Source organism: Lonchura striata, chromosome Z (genome assembly GCF_050655825.1).
Source record: "Lonchura striata isolate lonStrDom1 chromosome Z, ASM5065582v1, whole genome shotgun sequence".
In the NCBI taxonomy this organism is placed as follows: Eukaryota; Metazoa; Chordata; class Aves; order Passeriformes; family Estrildidae; genus Lonchura; species Lonchura striata.
In genome coordinates, this window is record NC_140740.1 from 16,528,376 (window position 1) to 16,549,629 (window position 21,254).

At 39.1% G+C, this 21,254-nt stretch overlaps 1 protein-coding gene and 1 long non-coding RNA gene across 3 annotated transcripts in view; one reads left to right on the top strand and one right to left on the bottom strand.

Annotated features, from left to right (window-relative positions):
- The window catches only part of CEMIP2 (cell migration inducing hyaluronidase 2), a 49,620-nt gene extending 48,777 nt beyond the window's left edge, over positions 1-843 (bottom strand). Inside the window, exon 1 of one of the 2 annotated variants that reach the window (XM_085566551.1) lies at positions 548-843. The gene's annotated coding sequence lies outside the window, so the exon portion shown is untranslated. Of the gene's footprint in view, positions 1-21; positions 143-547 lie in introns of those variants that run through there. The other variant, XM_085566552.1, reaches the window with a different exon arrangement.
- Positions 121-18,660, top strand: LOC146763666 (uncharacterized). Its single transcript, XR_014951241.1, has 2 exons — positions 121-260; positions 362-18,660. It is a non-coding gene; the product is annotated as an uncharacterized LOC146763666 (long non-coding RNA).
- The last annotated feature ends 2,594 nt before the right edge of the window (positions 18,661-21,254 follow it).

Consider the following 21,254-nt stretch of genomic DNA (forward strand, 5'->3'; position numbering starts at 1 on the left):
CCCGGCCCGGCCCGGCCGCACCTCCGCTCCGCGCTGCCCGGGCGCCGCGCTGCCCGGCCCGGGCCTGGCCTTTCCTTCCCTGCGGGACTGCATCCCTCTGCCCCTCCCGCTGCTGCCGGAACACCCGGGCGCCGCCTCCCGCGGGGCAAGAGGAAGCGGGGGGTACTTTGTATCCGTGCCCGGACGTACGGATCTCTGCGGGCAGAGTGGAAAAGAACTGACTTGCAGCTCAAATACTGGACATACCGTTAGATGCCGATGTCTGTGTTAAAGTAACAACAGTAGTTGTAGTACTAGTACTAATAATGATAATAATACTTATAATAGTAACAATAATAATTCCACAATCATAAACGCGCAGGTGTTGCCTGGGCAGTGTGAAATGTGCGTGAGGTGCGAGAGCCAGGCAGCGAGGGAAGAGACAGAATGCTATAACTCCGGAGAGGCAGCGGGGCGGGATGCAGGGACGCCCGGAGCGCAGGAGAGGCAACAGAAGCAGAGACACGCGGCGGCTGTCGGTACGTGCAGGCTGAACCAAGTTACTTACCGCGGTTGTAGTCCGGGCAGTCTGACCAGGGGAAAGAGCCGACTGGAGAATCTGATTCCACTTTCTTGTTTGGTTGTTGTTTGTTTCGTTTTGTTTGAATTTTGTTTCGGGTTCTAATGTTTTTTAAGTAAAATCAAACTAAAGCCAAAAATGTTTTGAATTTCACGGAACCCCTGCCTGAAGATGTTACACAGCAATGAGCATCAATTGGTATAGGGTATAAGAGGGACTCTCAAGCCTCAAAGCACCTCAGGCTGTCAGCTTTGATGCAAATCTGATAAGGGGCTTCTCTTAAGTTTGGGACCTCCCACCATTTCCACGCAGCAAGGTTGGGCCACACTCATTACTAATGAGCCAGTAGAAGGAAAAAAAAAAAAAAAAAAAGCATGCCCTGATCTGATCCAAGATGCTTCAATGAAATGCTTCGGGAAGTACAAGCATTTCCCAGCATAGTTATTTCCTTGGGAATATTTCAAACAGATGAAGTCAAAGTGATAACTCACTTGTATGTCTATGAATACAGCCCTACTAACTTTGCCTCTAGCGATTTCCTCCTTGTTTAAAGCATAGTAAGCATAGCCTGTGTGGTGTGCTTATAGCACACGGAGACATCTAGTGCCTAAATATTAGACTGCAAATCAGCTTCTGAAATCTTGGAGATCACAGTCAGATCCATTGCTTGCAATGTTCCACCCCAGGGCTGCAGGGTGCGGAGCAGTTTTACTACAAACCATCGCACCACTGAATAGCAGCTGCCCGTGGAAGGGAGCGCAGGAAGGGAGTGCAGTGGAATGAGCAGCTGCACTAGCTCAGGAGGGGACTGTGACTGCAGCTCTGCTGCACAGCTTGAGCTTCAGGCCTGAAAGTTATAGCAGTAATTGACTCAAGTCAGAGATTTGCCTGTATAGACACAAAACACGTTGAGACAGTTCCTAACTTGCCTTTGTCACTAAACCACAGAGAGGAAAGCCTGTAGGTATATGAATAAGACAATCTCATCTTGGCTTTTACAGTGTGTCTCTACTTCTGTTCTCTCTTTGTTATGCCAGGAGCACAAACATTCTAACAAAACTGCCTCTTTTTAACAAACACATACAAACTGAATACTTACATTTGCCAATTACTTTGGCTGAAATTAAACTGAAGGTAAGCACTGCTTATCTACTAGAAAGACATTAGTCCAAGAACAGAAAGTATTTACTTTTTTTATATACTTGTCTAAAGAAAGAGGAAATACAGACTGCTGATCAACATTCTCAGCCAGACGCCTGAAAAAAAGGTCATTTCAGTGATACCCAAGTGCAGATGTTTTTGCCAGTACAACTGTATGGGGACATAAAGTAAAACATTTCTATGTACTTAAATAGTCTGAAACAAAATATAATGTATTAGGTATGTGTGTAGGAGTGCACATGTATGTATATTTTAGACAACCCACATAATGCATTCTTTTCAGTCTCAGGCAGGTCACAAACACCTTGAGCTATAAAAACACTAGATCATAAGACCATAGAAAAATTAAGGCTTGAAAAGACCTTTAAGATCATTAAGTCCAGCTGTCAACCCAGCACCACAAGCATGTTCACCATTAAACCATGTCCTCAAGCCCCATATCCACAGGTTTTTTTTAACACTTCCATGGATAGTGACTGCACCAAGCTTTACAAACCTTTCTGTCAAAAAAGAAAACCCAAAATCTGAATCTAAAACTCCTCTGGTGCAAGTGAAGCTATTTCCTCTCATCCTGCCACTTGTTACCCAGGAGAAAAGACTGACAGCCATCTCGCTATGACCTCCTTTCAGGTTGCTGTAGATCTCTTACAGAATGGAATTGTCAGCAAACAAAAATAATGTTTTTAAATTGATACATTTGAATAAAACAATCCCCAAACCCTGTAAGTATGCAAAATGCTGGACTTTGAAATTTCTTGAGTATTTGAAATCTCTCTATCAAACTCAAATGGTGCACTAAAGCCTTACTGCATCTCCATTCAGTATAATCATGCTGCTTTGGGTTTCAGCAGACAAAATGTTGATAAAGTGTATAAACCAAAGTTTAAAAATTACAAAAGATGGACCTGAAAGAGATGATTGATTAGACTATTGTCTAATGATTTTAAAATAAGCAAAGAAGGAAGCAGCTTTTGTCCTTCTGAATAAAAAGAGGTACTAGGAGAGAGGAGGGAGCAAGTTAGGAAACAACAGAGTAAGTAAGTATAGGCAATTACCAGTTAAAATTATGTCCTATTGTCTCAATTCTCATGCAGATCCTTAGAAAATATTGCTGTTGGTCTATTTAGATAAGAGAGCAAGTTTCTTTCCCTATTTAAGCCTTTCTGGCATATATCCCAGGTACTCTGTGGTAATACCTTTTCCATACAGTAACCATGTTTTAAATTATCATAAAAACCATACAGATTTCTAATTAACACTCTGGTATTTCAGAACTTGTGTCAAAATAAAAGTTAAATTAATAAAATAATGCAAACACTGCCTAGGCTGGGGGAAGGTTTGCTCTTGGTAAAAACTTTATCTTACTTTGATATATTGTGCTTCAACCAAAGGTAACAGCAGTTAATAAAATGTAACAACAGTTTGAGGGAGAAGACAAGAGTACAAAATTCATATTGGGGGAATGTAGAGGTAATTTTTAACCAAATTTAGTCGGAGCAGATTAAGTGCATCATCTTTCCCTGCTCACTGAAAAGCCAATAAGTTTTGGGGTTTTTTTCTGCATGTCAAGACAACCCATATGCAACTCATTTAATTTTTGCAGGTTTACAAAACAGTGTGACCTATTGCAGAGTTCTGGTAAATCCTACCTGTCATTCTCCTCTGCCACTTTGTATGTTTCCAAAATTTTGACAGTGGACAAACTTGTCAGAATGTTAAGATTCTGGGTCATATCAGGATGAAAAACTGTCGAAAACCAACAACAAAATCTGATATATTTTTAGTGGCTTTTAGATTTCCTCCTCAGTAATCAATTGCTGATAGTAATCAGCAAAACTCTTAAAAAAACTTGTGTTCATGGAATGTTATAGGCTGCACTGAAGGGGGAAAGGAGAATTAATATATTGAGGTTTTAAAAGAATAGTTGAAAATAAGTATAAAGAACAAATAAGAATGGGAGGAGGAAGCAGATATACATAGATGGAAAACATGAATGGGAGCACATAGCTGAGACAAAAGGAAAAAAGAAAACAGCAAAACCACAAAGCTGATACGAGTACAAGAAAGCTGTATTTTGCCTTTTACACTTCTAAAGTGCAGTTTGATGAAAGACAAAATGCAACAAAGCCATATTCATCAATTTTAAATATCATCAGAATAGAAGTCACAATTCCCTACCAAATCCATTCATTCATTTACATTAAGAAACAGAGATACTACTTTCTTGTTGTGTTTGGATTTTATTTCAACAGTATTAAAAACATTTGATTGTGATTGTATTTTGTATTTAAAAATGTTTTCCTTGGGAAAGCTTCTCACATCAGTTGTCCACCTTCCAAGTCACTTCAATATTTATTTTGATGTGAATTGGGTTGACATTTACATCAATTTTACAAGCTAAGTGTAACAGTAAATTTGCCTTGCATTTAAGGTAAATATTGATGGAAACTGATTGGCAAATGAGTGACCAGAAACATAAGCCATAAGGACTGCTGGTTCTAGTTGCTTATTTGGTCAATAAACATAAACAATATGTAAACATAAATAATATGTAACAGTGTTTGCAATATGTAAACACTGTTAGGCTAGTCAGATCCATTGGAGTTGAATTTGGAGTGCTGTAATCATGAGATAAGCACCTCTTAAGATCTGTCAAAAAGTTATGATTATGAAGCATTCTGTAATTGATAAGGCAGACTAAAAATTGTTAAGTGCATAATTTCCGACAAATTGCCTGCTAGACTTTGGTGGAGACTATTTGAAATATCTATGACCGTTTGCTTTTCATCTCATATGCCTGGTGTAATTGCTTTTAGATTGTTCACACAATGTTTCTATGTGATAAATTTAAGGCCTCGATTTTTTGTTTTGTTTTTATCTTAACAGAGAATGATTTTGGTTAAAACCCTGTGAATTTTACAAGAAGAGCACAGATTTCTGTTTTGCATCCATATACTAGTAAGCCAGAAACATGACATAATTGAATTCCTTTAATTTTTCAGTGAGACAGAGAGTCTGACTTCCATTGTAGAGAAATGCATTTTAAGTGGTCTGCTCTTATGGTTACTTATTATGTGTCTGACTGAAGAGAAATATAAATATTTTCACAAGGTGAAATGCTCAGGAATATTACTTATTTTGAAAGCATTTAAGCATTTGGAAAACAATAAAGTTATAATGCTCCTAAATTAGTGCCAAAACCAGATATGGAAAATTCTAAAAACCTGTATTCACTAGTACCTCATTTTGTCCCAGAAGAAACACACGTAGGTAGGAGCAATGTGTATTTGAAATTATTAAAGGCAAACTGTAACATTAGGACACTAAGATAACATTATTTTCCACAGCATTAAAACCACATAGAAACAGAGCTCTCAATGTAACACAAGAAGATACATTTCTTGCACATGATTATTTGCTTATGTAAATCTTCTTACAAAGCTTTTGAACTTGTCTATTCACATTTACACCATAGTACTCAAAGTGACATTCTTTTATAAAAACTTCTGTGAAATTCAACAGAAACACATTTGACAAATGTTTAAGTAATATTGTAGAATAAGGCACTTATGCTTACCTTGTTTTGTAACAAATTAATAACATGCGTATGTAAAGTCGGAAGGGATTGTTTCCAGTAAATTTTCAGTTTTCTGCCAACAGAGCGTGTCACCAAATGATGGACTGAACCTTTTTCCTTTTTGGAAGAATATATACAAATGTGAATCACAGTTACAGGAAAAGTTATCTGTTGTATTACGTGCATAGGATATCATCCTGACCTTTTGGGGTTTTTTTTACAAAAAAGCCCCAGGAACTGAAGTGTCTAATATGAATGACAGCCAAATGTAAAAACAAGAAGTATTTGTTTGCCCAAGAGAAATGAATACTTTGATTCTCTGAGATACATTTGCAATCCTGAAGAACATAAAAACATTTGGTTTAGGTTGAGATATACAATAATCTAAAAATCATTCTACTTTTAAAAATCAGTACTTTAAACAAGAGACGGAGGTGAAAGTACCATGATCATTACTGGTTTTGCAGATCTGTTTCTTTACAAAAAACATAAATTAACATTAAAATAGGACTCTACACTAAAGCAGAGATTCATCTAGCAAAGTACCTTCTTTCCAACAGCTGTTGACAAGACATTACAAGAATATACTTTAAAAAGTTACGTAAACATACATCAAAACTTGATAGACTACTTCCCGTTCTTCAAGTGGTTTGAAGCTCAGTGTCACCATTGATATGCTTCTTTTTACCAGCTTCTATTAAAGAACCTGTTGCTTTCTGAACTATCTAAGTTCCTAACATTCATTATGTCCTGTGACAAGGAGCTCTGTAGTAGCTACACGGGGCATATTAGTTACAAGAAGTATATCTTGTACCAAGAAATATCTCTTTCAGAGGTTCCACTTATCTCATATGATTCCCCATAGTTCTTACGCTGAAAGAAAATTAGTCCCTATTCACCTTTTCCATCCTTTTCACACTCCATCAAGTTCTCTCATGCCCATCTCTTTTTAGATAATAATAAATGTATTAACAGAATATATTTCTCTGTTCCTTTCATGGAAACTCTTTCGCATTTCAGCATCTTTATTTTCCTTTTGCCAATTTTGGTGCCCATTTTTTAAAGAAGACAGAAGGAGAATTGCAGTATCCTCCAGAATATGGGTACCTTAGATTAAAAAAAGTGCTTTCTTTTCATTGTATTTTCTCTCTAAATCATATCTATATAATTTTGCTTTCTTGGTCACCATTGAATATTGCATTGATGTTTTCTTAGTAGTATTTCTGAACATTAACTCTTTAGAGCCTGTAATTGTGTACATAAACTTCACTTTGGATTTCCCAACAACCTGTAAATACCATATGTTATCACAATCACATCAGCAAGCTTTTAAGAAGAGCTGCATTTCAGATTGTTCATGTTCTGCTCTGAACAGCAAGTGCAGGGTTTGTAATTTTCTCTTCTTCCCCCCGCCGCCATCCCCCTCCCCCCTTCCTGCACGTTCCCCCATTCCCTTATCACTCCCCCTCCCTCCTGCAGTCCTTTGTCCCATTCCTGCGTTCCCTTATCATTTCCCCTTGCCACACAGTCCGGTCCCTGTCCCCCCCGCCTTTCCCCTCACCATGCGGTCTGTCCCTGCCTCCCCACCTTTCCCATCGCTGTCTCCGGGGTTTTCCTGCCCCTGTCCCCTGCTCCCTGTCCGCATTGGCCGCAGCTCAGGCTCCCCCCGCCCCGGCACGGGGTATAACCGACCCTCGGTCAGTGTCCCGGGGTCTCGGGAACACGCTCCCACAATAAACATGTGTTGGCACCCGAGCCCTGTGTTGTCATTTCCTCTGTTCCCACGCTAGAACTGAGCCTTGCAGAGCCGAAGGGGAAAAGCGGCCACCGTCTCTCCACCCCTCCCGCTGTGTCCCGCCAGTGCTCACCTGGAGCTGGTCTCACAGACTTCCCCACAGACTTCCCCAAACCTTCTCCCTTGGGGATGGCAGTGGCCGAGCTGCCCCAAGCGCCCTGCTGGACACTGTTATCCTCCCCTTGGCCAGCCCCTACTGGGGGGGAGGTGACGTTGGATTAATCCCCCAGTCCTTCTTCTGGCTCCCCCTCTGATGGGAGGGATTGCCGGAGGGGCCCCTCCATTAGAGGACCTCCCTTTGTAAGAGAGCTTTCCCCTTTGCTGTGGGGGGGCCCTTCGAAGGGAATGGAGCTGGAAACCTGGACCAGAGCTCCACTGTTTTCTTTCCCCTGAAACAGTGGCGCCCAGGTTCACCCTTTATCCCATCTCCTAAATGTACCTTGCCCAAAGTTCCCTTATTATTTCAATACAAGTTTTCCCCATTGCTTGTAATAATTTGGAAATAACTTCTTGGATTGAGTTATATCTTATAGAAGGAAAGATCATCCTCTTTAATTACTGCCCACAATGCTATGCCAACTTCACAATGAAATAATCAAATTGGAGAAACCACATCGCTGTTTGCTGCCTGCCTCCGCACTGCTAGAATTCGAAAAACCACAAGCATTGCATCATGAATCCTGCTTTCGTCCTTGATACAGAATGTGTTTATGATAATTTTGTACCCCTTATCTTAAATTGTAATGTGGAAAAGATTTTTGCCCCATTCATTGTAACTATGATTGGTGTATCACTTTCTGATGTCTCTTTGTAACATTGCCAATTTGTTTTTACCTCGGAACTCCCTTTCCTTTATGTTAATGCAAAAGGCTGAGCTGCGGGGTTTGTAATTTTCTCTTCTTCCCCCCATTCCCCCTCCCCGCTTCCCGTGCGTTCCCCCTTCCTCCCGCGGTCCCTTGTCCCGACCCTTTGTTCCCTTGTCCTTTCCCCTCACCACATGGTCTGTCCCTGCCCCCCCGCCTTTCCCATCGCTGTCTCCGGGGTTTTCCTGCCCCTGTCCCCTGCTCCCTGTCCGCATTGGCCGCAGCTCAGGCTCCCCCCGCCCCGGCACGGGGTATAACCGACCCTCGGTCAGTGTCCCGGGGTCTCGGGAACACGCTCCCACAATAAACACGTGTCGGCACCTGAGCCCCGTGTCGTCATTTCCTCTGTTCCCACGCTAGAACTGAGCCTCGCAGAGCCGAAGGGGAAGCGGCTGCCGCCTCTCCACCCCTCCCGCTGTGTCCCGCCAGTGCTCACCTGGAGCTGGTCTCACACAGCAACAAGCAAGTTCCTGTTCTGTGTCAATTGCAAAATAGGAGCCAAGCAAAAATTATAACCTTTGCCATAAACCAGCCCTTTGGAAAAAATAGGCCATCAGTTCCCTACTTTCTTCTGAAGTACTGTAACTTGATTTTAGGTAAGCAATGAGAAAAAAAAAAAAAGATAGGAAAAAATACCTATCAAAATCTATAATGTGCTGAAGACAAGACAATGTTCTCAGTGCAAGCTTGCCATTCTTTTTACACATAAGGCTACTCTTTCTTTTCTGCTGACTTTAATTTTCCTTCAAGCTCTCTTGCTACAAATCTTAGGTTTCTCTCTTGTTTTTTCTTGTTTTTTGGTTCAACTCCCTTAGCCTATTTCCTTTTTTTTTTTTTTTTTTTTTTTTTGCTGTAGGACCAGATTTACTAAGCCATGCATTTGCACATGTTGAATTGACATTTTATACTTAAGTCTTACTTCTGCAAAATTCCATGGAACAAGCTGCATGGAAAAGTGAGAAAAAAAAAAGAAGAAGACTACAGGTAGAAACATTGTTCATGTTTGTACAACTAACTCTGACAGGGAAGATACAACGTAGACAATGATTTTTCAACTGAAACTTCAAGCTGAGCACAGTGAAGGTATAATATCTGGTCAAGCAATTTTCTCCATTCTGAGTTAGAGAGAGCACAGACTTTATAGAGATTAAAAACTTAACTGAAGTCAACTCCTAGCAAAAAACAATGCCAGAGCTGGGGGAGGGCGTCTAGAAGAAAAATACCACAAACAAGCCTCTAGGAACTCAGAGGTAATGACTGCACAGAAAAGGTCTTGCTGTTTTTTTTATAATAGAAGCTGTCTAAAAGACAATATGGACAATATTCTCCATAAAGCCTGATGTTTCCCACCCTATATTTACACTTTTTACAAGCATAAGGAATTACCAACACTGCTGAGTTACACAGTGATTCGACCTTTTCATGGGTTCAGAATAAAATCCATATGTGGCCAAAACAATGCAGCAGCTTTCATCAGCCCCTGCTGCAAGGGTGGATTTATGCAAGCTTTGGTCTAAACCTCCACCTGTACATGGACCAGATTCATAATGGACAGGCTGGTCAAAACAAAAAGCTGCATGAGACTGTGAAAATTTGTGTCTTCTCCTTGAAGCAATCAGCAATTGGATATAAGCTCTTAGACATTTACATTCTCTAACCAAAAAGACAAAGAGCAGGATACAGGAATTTCCCAAATTTATAGATGCCTTAAGTCAAATTTCTTGCTGTGTAAAAAGGATTCGCTATAGGACACGTGAAAGCACAATGCGAACCACCTGCTATTTGCAAGGTAAAGAAGAAAGTTTATTTCTCTGACTCCACCTTTTATACTTTCCCAAAGGTGACATTGGATTGGAGAATGAATGGGCCACCTCTCCAAAGACATTGGACAAACCACCAGTACATCAATTTTCTCCACCCCCATAAAAGAATGCAAAACAATATGTTGTTTATAGAAATGGTGTGGGAAAGTTCTCCAACAGAATGTAAATTCAGAAGGCTTTAGAAAATCTTAAGAATCAGGGTGACAAAAGGACTATTATATGGTTATAGATAGTTTATTGTATTTTAATTGTTATGTAATTAACACCTTTTACATTACTGTTTTAAATCATACACCCTTCAGGAGATAAAAATCAAATCATAAATGTAAATTATTGCACTGGGGAGGAGTGAGAATACCTGAGAGAAAAAGACCTGCAGAGGGAGGGACAGGAGGTGTTCCAGGTGCTAGAGCAGAGATTCCTCTGGAGCCCCTGGTGCAGCTCATGGTGCCCATGGAGATCCAGAGGAGAGAAGAGATCCACTTTAGCTCCACCTGTAGCTCCTGAAGACTCAGTCTGGAGCAGGGTGATGCCCGAAGGATGCTGTGATCCTGTAGGGAGCCTGCACTAGAACAGACTTGTGTCAGTCAAGGAGTGCTAGAGTGGCTAGATGGACACTGGACATCCAGCCAAGGTCAAGCCACCAGAATTAGATAGTAAGTTAATCTTTGTGCTGTGTCATTTAAACAGGAAGACTTTAAAAGAGGCTTCTGTTCCTTTTGCTTTTTTTGATAACCGCGTACCTTTGCTCAGCTTCATAAGTCTCTCACGTGAAACCAGAGAAAGAAGACAGAGATCTTTGAGAGATTTTTTTGGATCAGAGAAATGTGACAATAAATTATAAATTTTCTGAAAGCCAGAGTATGCAGAAATCACATTAATTTTTAAAAATTATTCCACCGTGCAAGGTATTGACTTAATGTACAGATAATTAATTAAAATCATACACAAATGGACACAGATATCTTTGCATGCTGTTATTTAGGACCTCTTCTCATAGAATATTTTTGAATTTGAAGTACTACCTGTCTCATCTAGGCTGTGTAACAAATAATCATGAAACTGTTGCTATATACATATCTAAAAGATAATTCAGTAGTAATGACTCTGCTTTTTTTAAAGTACATAAATTTATTTGGTCTTCAGAGTTTAAACTTTGATTTATATTCATCTCTCATCCCCCAAAAAAATAATCCTGTTTTATTTGATGTATTTATCCAGAGTCTAAGCTTCTTGCAAAAAAAAAAAAAAAAAAAAAAAAAAAAAAAAAGTATATAAATATCTTGCAAGGAACAAATATATTCAAAAAATCTTAATATCTGTCTTGGAATGCCTGGAGCTCTACAATTAAGTTTCAAAATATGCATATCAACTTAATAACAGAGATTGCTGATTGGTATAACAAAAGACATGAGATGTGAATGGCTCCTGTACGTCTCATGGGTGCTCAACCTGAAACTAAATAACCACATTTTAAAGGGAAATATTAGTAAACACTTTATTACTAATTGGAAAAAGGAATGTTAGTGTGGCTAATAACTCCTCAGAACTATTGGTTTATGCTATATTCCAATTCAAATCTGGAGTGGAACACATACTTCCTTGCTGACTGGAATTGCTTGCCGGTTGAATGGAATTTCTTCCTCTCTTTTACAGAATTTAATTTTTATGCTGGCATCTATGCTGTCCTTTTCACTAGCCATATTTTCAAATGTTTTCTCAATGAGAACAGCATACAATTACAACCTTTTTCTCTCTTTTTTTGTGAATAAAATTCTGACTTTTTCATATGCAGCTGACGACACCCAAAATTTGACAGGAGGTCTGTAGTTTTCTTTGGACTAGTCTTGAGCTAGAACTCAAGTTAGAGAAATATTTAAGATCTGAATAGAACTGTCAGGTGAATGCAGATTTCTTGGACATGAACATGGCTATGGAATAAGAGAGCACTGAAAAAGATGATTCCTAGACTTTACACAGAACTAGAAGAAACAGAACTTTTAGCACAATGGACTGGGTAAATCAAAAGCAGCAGACTGCTACATTTGATCTCTGGCTGACACAAACATATTTCATTTTTCTTTTTAATCTCCTCTGAAATACAAATGGGTTAAACTCAGAAGGCAAAGCTGTGATCTCCCATGTTATATATATCAAGGTACTGACTGGTTACAACCTCATGCAACCTATCTTTGACAGCCTCAAGACCCATCTTGCAGAATTTCAAATCGGTACTGCAAGGAACAGCACCATAAATCAATGTGGAAACTCAAGCTTATGTGGTGTTGACAGCTTTCATGACACTTTCATTATCTTGAAGTCTAATAACATGTGCCTTACAGTCTCTATACCCTCTTATTATCTTTAGAATGATGTGGTTACATCAGAATCTAAGCTTTCTTTTAAAAATAAAGTACTTTAGCTTCTGTTTTGGAGTTTGGAAATACAACTTTCATGTCCACTGACAGTTCAAAACACAGGAGGTCAATTAAAAGGACCAGGCTTGGGTTAGCTTGTGTTATAGGAGATGCATAGACTCAAGACTTTTTGTGGTCCAACGTATGTTTTCAATATATCAGACTGGGATATTAAAGAGCTTACTGTCCCTCCCTTTTTGAAAATACCCATAAACTTCCTCTGTAAAACATATCTCGTACAAAACTTTATAGAATGCATTCTATTTAAAACTAAATCTAAAAACCAGCTCTGTAGGCCTCTTTTTCTTTCTGAAGTTTATCTGATTGATAATTATCTAGGTCACAATACAGTAGGGTCTTCCTACAGCTCTGCCAATATTGTCTCACAAACAGTACAGTCATTAAATACTACTTAAAGAATAGAAGAGGCCCAGCAGGATACAGACCCTTTTATGTTTGAATGAACTTCAACCAGCACTCCAGCAGATTAAAAGAATGATGGATTTGTGTTTATAAAGTGAGTTGGAAACAAAGTACAGAGGAATTGCCTGATGCCACCATAGGGAAGCATACTGAAGACAAGCAATCTTCTCAATCCAAGTCAATGCAAACTGGTGCCTATTTTGTAACCATTACTGTCTTTTCTAATACTCCCAGCAGAAAGGTCAGGCACAGGGAGATTAAACACACCTTTTTGGGATCTCTCCTTAAGCCACTAACATAGCCACTGGTCAATAGCACTGATGGATTCTTACAAGGAAACATATAAAGTCAGAAACCTCTCCACCGACACTAGAATCCAATTACATATTTGAAATGTAAGTATAAATTTGACTAAAGGGGTTAATATAATTTGCTAGTTTTTGTACTGGCATAAGTCCCTACATTTCTAGAGCATTTGAATCCAACCTTTCGACTGAACTGCAGACTGCATTAGATAATCTGCTGGTAACAAATATTTATTAAGCTAGGATGTTAAATGTAATACTGTTTGGTAATTCAAGTATACATCAGCATACTTGGGCACATACAGAGGGCACAAAGAAGGTCAGAAAGCATGCAAATGTAAACTAGCCTGAAAATGCCTATAAATAACCCATGGTTTTATCATAGTTTAATTTCACTATCAGCATTTGCCTTTTGTTACTGCTTCAAATTGCAGCTTCTAGACATAAGCAATTGAATTAGAGAAATATAAAGTATAAATGTTGTTAAACAAATACAAAGAAATATTCTTTATACAAGCCTATGCTTATATACTTACAGCTCTTACTTTCCCAAAACCTTTGTTATATGAATTTCCGCAGGAAAACACATAGGAAAACAGCAAAACAAAGGCTTTTTTAAATGGGCTTAGCCTTTGCAAGAAAGCCCAGTATAACTTATTATTGAAGTTTTGAACGTCACACTACTGTCAAATGTGTTATGTCAAACACATTTGAAAACCGACAGTCAACATATAAAGTTATGCCTGAAGAAGTGGATCTAATCTTATCTGCGCAACTGACAGCATGATTGCAGGTCTAATTCAAAGGATGTCCACAACTCAATTTTCTGATCCTACTTTGAAAGAAACAGGAAAATATAAAAGACTAAATTGTATTATTAATGTCTTTATCAAATAGATGTAGGTCTACTTTGGCTGTAACTGGACTAGAATCTTCTAAAGTCATGGCCACTGCTTTCAGTAAGTTGTGCTTTTATTTTTGGAAACCATAATAAGAAAAGCATATGTAATCATGCATTTATAATGGGTCACATGGTTTGTGGAGTTGCGTTATTTGGATGTTTTATTATCCCTGTATTATGTATTGGTTTATTCCTTTGTACCCCCGTGTGCAACTTGGTTTATCCCCAGTTTTCCCGCCTTGTCCGCCCTTCCCGCCTTCCCAGTATCTATCCATCACCCTGAAAGAGGCACAGTCCTTCCCTTTACCCCTCCCAGGTGCCTTGTCTGTCACTCGGTGCCCCTTCCCATCCATCCAGAAGCTTCTACTCAGGGCACCGGGTGATTGGGCGAGGACCTGGGGCTCCCCCCATATCCTTCCCCCATTGGACCCCACCATATCCCCCCATCCCGGAGCCACCCCCTATCCCTATCCCCATTGGTCGTTGGATACCCCTCCCTTACAGTTTATAAGCCAGTGCAAGCACCTTGTGCTTGTTCCTGTTGGCTGGCCCCGTTCTAGGATATTTGGCCCCGTTGGGCTACAATAAACTCGGACTTAGCCCCCAGCAGGATCCGCTCTTCATTTACCACCGCGAGGCTTGCCAGCATTGCCCGGGACCCACAAAGGCACTCTCCAAACCCCAGCTGGGAGCGGCGGAGGATGCCTCCATCACCCGCCCTCGCCCCACAAGAGCTAGCCGGGGCTGAGAGAAAAGGGATTTGGGGCGGGAGCGCGGCAATGGTTATTGCAGAAAAATTGGCATACAAGAAATTCATACATTTACCTAAATAAAACCTTTATTTCAGACTTAACCTGTGCTCAACATGCACTCTACACAGTGCAGAAAGCTGCAACAATGTAAAACTTAGATGTGGAAACAGATGTCTCCATGTTTCCTAAGCTCAATGCAGTGGATCAGCTCCTACTAACATAACCAAATTGGTCTTTTAATTAGACCTTTGTAACAGAAAAAAAACTCCTATCAACCATGAAAGGGAAGCATGGAAAAGCACTGCAGCCAGCTGAATGATGTACTAATAAAATGAATCAAATTTTTGGCTGCCATTGATGATCACATGATTGACTACAATGAAACTATACAATTAATCAATAGCTGTATGTGTATCAGAGTTATGATACATGGAAATGTGAAAATTTCAAAACATTTATTTCTTAAACAAACACTGATTCCTGGTTACTTATCCAATTGTCTACTGAAGTCATACAGTACTAGTTACAATTCAGAACAAGTGATAGAATAAATAAATAAAAAGACAACAAAATTACCATTAAACACACATATTCTTATGGCCAAATCCTCACATGTAAGAGACAATTTGATTCAGAACAGCTGCTGAGCACTGACAAAACAATAATCAGAAGTAATGATGCTTTGTTCACATGTGAACGCTATTGTTCACATATGATTGTTTTTTAAAATAGCTACTCCCCATAGAATTCGTCAAATTCATCTGCAGAAGATCTTTAATGTCAACAAGTCCAATCACTAACATAGCACTCCTAGGTCTCCCAACAACCCATGTCCTCAAGCGCTGTGTGTCTACTTGTCTTTTAAATACCCTCAGGAAGGTGACTCAACCACTTCCCTGAGCAGCCTCTTCTAACCCCTGTCTTTGGTGACAATATTTTTGCTGATATCCAATCCATACCCACCCTTGTGCAACATGAAGCCATTTTCTCTTTTCCTATCCCTTGCTGCCTGGAAGTGATATCATATCATCCTAACTTCTAGATAACTCAAATTGTCATCGGTAACCCAAAATGTTGCTGTATTCCAGATCTATTTGTGCCCACAATTGTTCCTGTCTCTTTCTGACCCTGCAGCCAGGCAGCTACTGTGTGGAGTGCTTTCAGGTGCTTTTAAAGTTGGCTCTCACAAACAGCTCATCCCCTCTTGCCATGTGGGTTTTGGCTCGCTGCCTTCCTGGTCTTTGCCCAGGCAGAGCCGTTTCCTTTTGGGATTCTCGTTCGGCTTTTTTCTCTCTTCTTGAAGAGTCTACGGTTGGCAGTTTTGAGCTCCATGTAAGAGAACTGCACATGTGTTGCCTGTACTGCTGCATCGAGTGGGGTGGCCCCACTCCAGCAGTCTGGTCCAGATCCATTGGTCCTTGCTCCCAGAGAGAAGACTACAGAGTAACTCCAGCCCAGACACCTTGCCTTTACTGCTCCTACCGAGAGAAATGGGGAGTCCTTCCACAAGTTTCCAGCCCTTGATCCGTGGACCACCAGCCAGAGCTCCAGCTGGAGATAAGCAGAGCATAGGGGGATGGTGGGGGAAGACTGGCTCCACCTTTCCCTTTGTCCCTCAAACCACGCACTCAGCTGAGGAGCATCAGGATGGGGGCTGTCCCTAGGATTTTGGGGGAGACTGTTCTGTGGAGTCTGTGAGGTTTAGCAGTTTTATATCTGATGGCATTGGCTGATATTTCTTGACTGTTGCTGTCTCCGTTGTTGGTAAACTTACCTTTCCACTTACTTCTACTTGTATTCATCACTCGTTGGTAGAAAGGGATTGGTTAAACCTATAAATGGAGGCAGCTCATTCCAGAGTGGGCTCCTTCAAGTTGTCTTAAACCAAGACACAAATTCTTTTTGGTTTGGAACCCTAAGTAACATAACAACAGAGTATCTATTATGCACCTGCTATGATGGGCAAACTGAGCTGGGCTCTTAAATACAGCAGTACAGGAACTCATACATCTTTTCAAGTCTGCATTTTTTGTCTACCCTCCTGTTTTGGCTCCAAGCATGTGGTTTGTGTTCCACCACTTCACAGGCCACAAAATCTCTGCCAGGAAGAAATTTACATTAAATCTTGGTGCCAAGTAGAAATGATACTACAACACAAAAAGAATTCCAATACAATACAAACAGAATTATGATAAGTAACGTATACATTACTTTTTTTCTGTGTAGCGCACCTATGATACACATGGCCAAATACAAAATAAAGAAGTAAACTATATATTTAACTAGTACCATCTTGAGAAGCAAAGAGGTCTGAAAACTGAAATGCCTCATCAGCACTTTGAATTAACCATCTAAATCTTTTGTTAACATTATTCTAATGAATTAAAGCGTTGCCATGAATGTAACAAAACAGCACCATCCTGGGAGGCTGTTTTAAACCAGAGACCAGATATTCCTGTTTCTGTTTTGAAGAGTGTACAGCATCTACCATGGACCTAGAAAACTTTTTTTAGGAAATATTTGGAGCAAATTCAGAATGCATCATATGTCTCCAAATCATCAATGCTCTCGCAAAGCTGCTGGGGATTTTTATACACACACTCCTTGCTCTCCTTAAAATGACTTACATAAATGTACAACATTTACATTTAAAGTGTACTTAGACCTTTAAAAGCAGATGACTCGGCCAATCAAGCACCTTTACAATACTTCAGGTATGTATGCTGGATAAAGAGTTGCAGTGCCATTATGTGCCCTTGAGCTACTAGATGAGTTACTGATTAAATTACATGAAATGCTGTTCCAGTTTACAACTTATTTGGATCTTTGGCACAGTTCAGTTTTAGAATTTTAGTCAATCCAGCATTTACTTTACTCCAGAAAAAAAACTTATAGCAAAAACTTCTGTGGCTTTGGAAAATTAAAAATGTCCCAGTATGACAGCCTGATCACATTCACATTACATTCACTCAAAGCTCTAGGAGACAAGGCACAATTACCTACTTAAGGTGCACACAGCTTCTAGTCTAATATGAACCTATACTGACTGTCTCATCAACGTCTCTCTCATGTCTTCTCTGAAGTGCTCATTGAAATTTAAAAAGCTATTTGCCCAATTTAAGCAAAAAAATTTGAAAATTAAACATTAAAATTACAAGCATTTGTATGATGCCTTCTTTACCAACCACAAAACCTCTTCTAAGTGACAATACCATTTCATGGTTGCCTCATTATTTTGAAAAACATTATTAAACTAAAACCCCATACTAATGCCCCTGGGAAAAAGTTAATGCTGAGATAATTTTTTATGGTTGTCCCTTCCTCACTGCAAGAGAAATCTGTTGTTAAGATCATATCTTTTACATTGTCGTCTTTCTTGAACAATTTCTTTGGCATTTTACCAGAAGTTTGAAAAGATTTTATTCCCTTTCACAGAAAGAAGACATCTTAAATGACAAATAAATAAAAAAGAGAAGCAGATACAGTATAGAAATTATTAACATACAATGTCATTCTATTGTATAATAAATTTATTAGGGAATAATTATTTCTTTTTCTGACTATTTTACAATTAATAATCTCACAACTCAAATTGCTTATAAAGTTCAATATGTCAAGAGCTGAGAGCATATATGTTATCATGTCATGATGACATTTCAGTCTGGTGGTACTCAAGCTGAATGGGTTTTCACACTAACTTTTAACAGTTATCTGAACTGTTTAAGTGATGGTAAGTCTGACACAGCTACTAACTCAAGGCAAAACTTCCCCACAAACATTTTTTAATTTCTGTTTTACAAACACTAATCAGAGGAAGTAAAACAAACTTTATTACCAGATTTTGTTGAAACAACCCAAAACTGTATCTCGTAACTTAACAGTAGCTGTGAATGCAACATTTCCATCTTTGACAATGTTTAAGATATCTTTCAAACACTTTTTTTTCTTTTCAGTATAGCATGCTTATACTCTGCTTCTAGCTTTTCAAGTAGTAGTACACTGTAGCAACCTGTGATCTTTGATGACAATGTCTGTGGTATGAAAGTTGGCATTAGTCTGACTCAGCAGCACTGCCTCAAACGATGATCACAGGACTAAGAGAAAAAGGGCTCTTTTGGGCTCTTTTGTTGCTTTCTGTTGCTTTAAAATAAAGTATCAAAAGTAGGGAACACCAAATGAAGATAGTTCTTTTAAATAAACAGTCCTGACTTCTGAGCTGGTGTACATATAATGACAGATGCTGAAAGAAACCCCTTGAGATCATTTACTTGTGTGCTCAGAGCACGGTCAGCTACAGCATGTTGCCCAAAGCTGTGTTCAGCTGAATTCTGAGTATGTGTAAAGATGAGAACTACACACTCAGTCCCAGTGTTCAATCTGACTCACAAAAAAAAAAAAAAAAAAAAAAAAAAAAAAAAAAAAAAAAGTTGCTTTCTAATTTCAGATTACATTTTCTGGTCTTTAGTGTGTCATCATAAGACTCTTGCCCGCTCAGAGGGCAGTACAGGGAAATGTCCAGCTCTCTCCACTCCTTCCCTCAGATATTCACACATAATAGTTAATATCCTGTCAAAACTTTTTCTTCCCCAGGATGAACAGCCCCAGCTCTCTCAGCATCTCTTCCCATGCTGGATGCTCCAGTCCTTCAGTCATAGCTGTGGCTCTGGACTGGACTTTCTCCAGTACGTCCATATCTTCCCCATGCAAAAGCCTGGAGCTAGACCCAGCATTTCACACACATCTGCACTACAGTGCAGAGAAGAGGGGTAGCATCACTACCCATTATCTGCTGGCAAATCTCTGCCTATCGGGCCTGGAATGGTTTTGCTTGCCTTTGTGCATTGCTGATTCACGTGCAGCCTGTAGCAGCAGGGTCCCTAACTCATTTTCTGCAAAGTTTTCAACCAATCAGCCCTTACTTACATATAATTTTCCTTATTTTTGACTTTAAGATATTAACAATGCCTACAGAATAGTGAGAAAAATTAGTACCTGTAGGACCTGGCATATTCCATATCAGCAGTACCTTTTTGTCCAATGTCATGTAATTAAAGGAGCCCAAAAATAAATATGCAATATTTTTTCCCAACAAAAAAAAAAATCTTGAAAAGTAAGTTTGAAATCAATCAATAAGAGTAGTTAACTGAACATACACTAGAATTCTTTGCTGCCAGAAGCGAACAGTAAAGAGAGGGGAGTTTTATGGAGTTGTGAATGTAAACGTGAATGTAAAAGCAAAACATGTCCCAAATAGACCCCACCTTTAGAAGGTAATCATATATTTTACATACAAGAAGTTGTTCTGAAAGCTGATTTGCCACATAACTGAAAAAGACAGTTTACTGTCAAATACATCTTTTGAAAAAAAACACAAACCAGAAATGACACCATGAGGCTTACAAACCATTCTTTTCTTTTTCCCTAAAATACAAGCATTGTGTTTTCATTGAATACTGAATCAACTTTATTTATCAGAAGACAATTGCATCTGTAACATTAAACAACAGCCCATTGTCTATTTTACCAAAAGGATGGTATAAGACAGTCAAGATGTCAAATGTTTTCCTCATCCTTGCAACAGCTCAGAGTTGCTGTTCTGTCACTAACAAGTTTGCTACCATAATACCACCAGCACTACAGGCTAAGCTGTGCCTAAAACCCATTTAAATTCCATAATGCATACAACACATCTGAAAAAATACACAAATATAAAACATAAATCAGCAAAAAATGGCAATAATTAACCATACATAAATGGTGCAAAAGAGACCAGAATGTCTACTCACAAGTGCAATCCAGCACAGCTGCACATACTGAAGACAAAACACTGCTAGTCAGATCTTTTGTTCTGTTTCAACAAAACACAGAAACAAAAGCAGCAAAACTACTATGACACCTTTTCTGTCTTTTTCAATTAAAGGGTGCCAAAATATCCCCTGGCACAATCAGATAGTTCTTGTAATGACAGTTGTAATTTGCCTGCAGCCAATGTATATCACTTAACATTGCACTTCTACACTCTTTATTTCTGAATTCCTGAAGGTGAATCTCAAAACAGGCTTCATTCATCACATTTAAGAAAGCACTTAAGAAAGCACTTAAACATTTAATGGTAATGATTTCCATTGGAGATAGTGGCTAGAAGGTAGTATGAAAAGGAAATCAAACTATGTATTAAATACGATGTAATAAAGCTGAGTTACACACCCGTATCCAAAAGCCTTGAACTAGGATGAAAATTCTTAAGTCTAATGTTGTTGCTTTTGAATATAGTCTGAATTTCAGAACTCACTGAAACATCCTTGATCAAAAAATCAGGCAGGAACCTAGCTGCTTAAGAATAAACTTCTTTCTACTCAATTAACTTAAAGTGCAGAAGTTAATAATTCATTTTAATTTCAAAGAAGGAAATAGTAGAATTCATTACAGAAAAAAAGTTTACAAGCAACTTTGCAGCAGAAAGCCTGTGTGCTGAATGGCAAATTGTAGTAAGGTGAGGCATGGGGGAAAGGAGGGTGATCAAAACAGCTGCTGATAAAAAAAATGTGCTGGCAATTCAGAACAATGAATTATTGCTTTTGATGTCAGATTTCCTTGAATAAATGAAGAGTTGCTATTTTAATACTGCAAGCAACTGCTGCTTTACTTTGAATAAAAAGAAAAAGGAAGAACTGCAAG